Raw genomic sequence first — 5,724 nt, 5'->3', positions numbered from 1 at the left:
TCTCTAGACTCCCTTACTCTGGAAAGTTCTGATAAGTCTAAGAACTCGGTTTTAGAGAGCTCCCCTAATTTGTCTACCTTTTCTGGATGGTAGGTGACTTCGTAGCGAACACCATCTCCACCCATGTACATGTTACCCTGGTCATTGACTAGAGGTGCTCTATCAAGTTCTGAGAATATGTCAGCGATCTTAACAAGATACCTTTGTTGTGGATCCCTAAAGATCTCAGCTCCTTGAGCATTTGTGTAGACATATTGGAGTCTCACATTGAGTGTTAACCCCATGGTGTCGGCTTCAAATGGATTAAAGGATCGTGAGGGTGTCCTATTTGGGGCTACGGGATGACTATTTGTCGGCCCTAGATTGTCCATGGACAATGAACTAGTTGTTCTGGAGGAAAGGGTATCGGATTGGGATTCCGAAAGGGTTTCAGCAATATCTCCCAAATTGCCTACCGATTGGGTCCCACTTTCTTGCGTAGGTACTCTAGAAGGTGCCCTAGGTCCTATGGCAGAATCTACACGACGTCCCGACCGCAAGTGCATAAGGTCAAAATTTTGTTTTGGTTTTTTTATGTGTTTTAATTTTGTTTTGTTTTTGTTTGTTTTGGTTTTGGTTTTTGTGTTTTGTTTTCTTTGTTAAAAATATATATATATATGTATATATATATATATATATTTTTACCCTACCTAACCACTAAAGGCAACTAAAAAGAATATGTGTAGTGTACTATCTACCCTATTTTTTATTATTATTTATTTTTTAAATGTTTTTTTAAATGATTTTATGATTTTATGATTTTTACTTTTTTTAACACAAAAATTATGAATCACACTAAAAAAATACTAATTATGCACAAAGTTACAAAAATTTAAAAAAATGCAAGTTAAACTAATTATGCAAAAAATTAAAGAATGAAGAATTACAAATTATGCAAAAAAGTAGACTCCTAAAAAATACTCAATTTTTTTTTCTCTTTTTATTTTTTTGTTTTGTTTTGTTTGTTTTTTTTTAATTTTCTTTAGTTTTCTTTTGTTTTTTTCTCCTTTTGTTTTGTTTTGTTTTTGTTTTTGTCTGTTTTTTTTTTAATAACAAAAAGTTAAAACAATGCAAATCACTCTAATTATGCTAAAAATTACAGAAATGAAAAAATAAAAAATATGCAAAGAATATGGACTCCTAAAAAAAACAAATACTTTGTATTTTTTTAATTTTAATTTTAATTTTATTTTTTCCCTTTCTTTTCTCTCTCTTTTTTTTAAATTCCCTTTTTTTTTCTTCTTTTTTTCTTTTAATTTCTTTTTCTAAATTTAATTGTTTTTCTTTCTTTTTTTTAATCTCTTTTTTTCTATTTATTTTTTTTAAATTTCTTTTTTAATCTCTTTTCTTTTTTTTTTCTTTTAAAAAAAATTTAATTGTTTTTTTCTTTTTTTTCTCTTTTTTTAATAAAAAATATTATTTTTTTGTTTTTTTTAATTTATAAATACAAAAAAAACATTGAAAATTTAATTTAAAAAAAATAAGAAAAAAAAGAAAAATACCACCTACCTTATCCACCGCTCGCCGCTTCCGGATTCGTCGCCGCACCGCTCACCCTCTTCGATGCTACCCCACGTGGTGCCTTCCACCTCCACCTACTGCAACAGGCGCAACAGGCGCTCCCAACTCCTCCGCTTCGAGCTGCTTCTATGCCGGTTCTGCCTCAGTCACTCTCCCTCAACTGGCCGTCTTCGCCTTCTCTGCTGTCGGCTGGCTGCAGGCGATGCCCGGTGTGCCTTCGCTTCCCTCTTCGACTTCTGCTGTGGCCCGCCACCACCGCCTTCGCACCGCCTCTGCAGGCCGCGCCCGGTGTGCCTTCAGCGCAGCCGCCTTGGCCTTCGCTCACTTCGACTCCTTTCGATGCAGCCTTCAACGGCCACTTTGCCCAGGCGCCCTCCACTGACCAGCCTTTGCTGCCCGGCCTTCTTGCAGCTACCTCTCGCCTTCTTCCCTTTTTTTTTTCTTCTGCGCTGGCTTATGCCAACGCCGCTGGCCGCCTACACACAGCTTCTTCATCCTTCGCGAGCTGCATTCACTTCGCTGCCAGCCGCTTGTTCTCCACTGGCACGTCAGCTCTGCAGCTAGCTTCCCATTGCGCTTGACGCCGACGACCCCCCAGCTGCCACATCAGAAGTATAAATATATATATATATATATAAACCACGCTCGATGCAGACGACCAGCGCTTCACCTCTGGAGGTTACCACCACGTCAACGTATAAGAGAAAATATATATATATATATATATATTCTTTTTTTTTTTTTAAAGCCGCCTCTGCTCTCCTTTCAGCCGGCTTTCAACTGCTGTCCTTCGCCTGTCTACAGTAGAGTACATATATAAAGAAATAAATATATAGATATATATATAATATATATATATATATATATATATATATATATTTTTTTTCCTTTTTCTTCACTACGCCCTATGAAGACGCCTCTCCACACAATAACAATTCAAAACAATAAAAGAAAGCCGCTTCCACTACTTCCTATCTACCTCTCGCCAACTTGCAACAAAAATGCAAAAAGAGAAAGTACTTAAACGGGATTACTCAACCGCAATGGGGTTTAAATTTTTTTTCTTGCTTCTCATCAAAAAAACGAAAACACACAAGGCGCCCTTGAGATCACACACTCAATGCCCTTGCAAACCCTACTCCAATCTACTCTAATCCACGATTTTGCAATCAATGGAGCACTTAGTAAGAAGTAATGGTTAACACCCTTCACTAACTTAGGTGTGCGTTCCCCGGCAGCGGCGCCATTGTTTGGGACATCATAGCATAGCGGAGGCTACACTCCAACCCACACACTTGTCAATCCGTGAATGCAACCCGGTTAGCGCATAGAGGCTATCCCGAATGGGAGAAGATGAGTTAACCACATACTAATGACTTTTAGTCCTACTCAATCCTTCTCAACACTCAAGCAATCAATCTAACACAATCAACACATCAATCTAGCATTATCAAAGCATCAAGATGAGGCTACACTTAAGCACAAAGATACAACTTATGCAAAGAACCTAACATGCAAAGAGCTATCACACAAGCCTCAACTACACATCAATTCATGCACAAGCTACATCACATGCACAACTCACAAATCAAAACATCATTAAGAAATCTAGATTAGCAAGTGTATAGACCAAAACCTCATATCATTGAAAATGTAGAGAGTAGAGAGTACAAGATTAAAGCATGAATGGAGATGGAGAGCTTTGGGAGAGCACATGAGAAGGAGCTATGGAGCAAGCTCTCTCTATGAGCCTCTCAACCAAATGACCAAAGAGTCCTCTAGCTCTCAAATGGGCCACCTTTTATACAAAAATTCTAGAACTCCCAAAAGTTCCCATGTGGGATTATTGTCAAGCCCTCTCCCACATTCATCTACAACTTGGGATTCTTTTCAAGAACCCTAAGTGTCTTTTTTGTTGCATGCTTGTATTGATCTTGATTCGTCATGCAACAGACTCCTATGGCTCAAAAGGTGGATATTGATATAGAAAATGATGTGCTTGTGATTGATGTCATGATTAAGGGACAAACAATTTCTAATGCATACATTGATGGAGGTGCGTGAATCAATGTTATGAGTGAAAAAACAATGAAAGATGCGGATTTAAAGTTGTCTTCTACTAACTCTCCCTATCGCATCAAACTTGCTGATAATACTAGGGTAAAAACCTTAGGAATTGTCAAGAATTTGGGAGTGGATGTATGTGGTATTTCTGTGCCTATAACTTTCCAGGTCATTTCTACAAAGCTTGATGCTAGGGCTTACCCATTGATATTGGGTAGGCCATGGCTTCGCCAAGTGAAGGCAATTCAAAAGTGGGAGGTAGGTGATCTTATTCTACAAGTTGAGAATAAGAATGTCCACTACAACATCAAGAGTCGTCTCGCAAGAAAGTGGTAAGAGGTGAACCTTCAACTTCCAAAAGTTCAGAGTCACAGCGATGAAGAGGAGACAAGTGGTAGCTCCGAGGATTCCATCTCAGAAGGGGAGGTGGAGGGAGTTGCATTTGGTCTTTCCATGGGAAGGGATCGAGGGGATGCTGAAGACAATGGAGCCTTGGAAGGGGAAGCTTCTTCAACCATGTTCACGAAAGGAGATGTGGACCTCCACTAGTCTTCACCACCACAACAGAATGAGCTTCTTCTTTATGAGTCCATAGAAGGTACTGAAAGGTAGAATTACTTAAAAATGTTGGATGGATTTCCTAACCTTTTTTGCAAACAGCTACTCACAAGTATGCCAAGTTACCCTAGTAGAGCACAAGATTGATCTCAAGCCCCAAAGTAAGCCACTGGTACAGCGGCTAAGGGGTTTGGGAGTAGTGCAGGAAGCGGAGGTGCTTAAGAATGAGGTAACTAATTTGTTTGAAGCTTGATTTATTTTTCTAGTAGTAGAGAATTCAAAGTGGATTTCCCCAGTTGTAGTCACTTCCAAAAAGGGTGGAAAAAGGCATGTGTGTGTGGACTTTCGCCCTCTTAATGCATGCACAAAGAGGGATTATTATCCTCTACCCTTCGAGGATGAGATTTAGGAAATAATGCATTTTTGACACCCCAATTTGGGGAATTCCCCTCATAAAGGAGTCTCCTATTTCACATGTGTGGATGAGTTTTAAACTCACAAATAATGAGATATTTTCATCTCTCCTCTCTTGGTCTGCGAGGCAGTAGAGAGGATATATCATATTTTGGTGGAATACTGAATGCATTTGGCACCAACACCAAGGTCTTTCATATCAAATTGCCCACTCAAAACTTTCTTGACATGCATCACATCTGCATCATGATCACCTGTGATAATCAAATCATCCACATAGATGACGAGTAAAACAATCCCATGCTCTGTCTTCTTCACATAGAGTGAAGAATCTGCTGTAGAAATCTGAAAACCAAGTGAGATAAGATATCTGCTCATCTTATCACTCCAAGCACGAGGTGCTTGCTTCAGACCATACAATGCCTTTTTCAATCTGCATACGTGAGTGGGATATCTTGGGTGTACATACCCTTCTGGCTGTGCCATATACACTTCCTCTTGTAGATCTCCATTTAGAAATGCATTCTTGACATCCATTTGATGCATTTCCCAGCCATTAGCTACAGCCATAGCAATGACTGCTCTCACTGTGTCCATCTTAGCCACTGGACTATAAAGGTTTCATCATAGTCCAAACCTTGGGTTTGTGCATATCCCTTTGCAACACCATATTGGGGAATATGGGAATTTCCCACAAGTTTGGGACACGTGGTCAAAAGTTTGGATTAACCATAACTTGAACACCACTAATCCAAAATGAGCGCTTTATAGCTCTTTAGATTCCATTTTTCAAGCGCTTTCCAACGATAGGTCAAATGATAGGGTTTTGAGAAATTAGCAAATATGTTATCCATGTCCCCTTTTTTAAGTATTCAAAAATGGGAATTGGGAAATTTCCAAATTCACTAATATAGTGTTTTGCTACCAATCCTGCTTTATGTCTCTCAATAGAACCATCAGATTTGCACTTCACTTTGTAAACCCATTTACAGCCAATAACATTCTTGTCCTTTGGTAGTGCAACCAAATCCCATGTATCATTATGGACCAATGGGTCCATCTCAACATCCATTGCTTTCTCCCATACATACTCTCCAATAGCTTCTGTATAGCATGTAGGCTCCACAT

Source organism: Cibotium barometz, chromosome 64 (genome assembly GCF_041138505.1).
Source record: "Cibotium barometz isolate CiBa-2024 chromosome 64, ASM4113850v1, whole genome shotgun sequence".
In the NCBI taxonomy this organism is placed as follows: domain Eukaryota; kingdom Viridiplantae; phylum Streptophyta; class Polypodiopsida; order Cyatheales; family Cibotiaceae; genus Cibotium; species Cibotium barometz.
The sequence above is the reverse complement of the archived record's forward strand: the minus strand, read 5'-3'. Positions refer to the sequence as shown.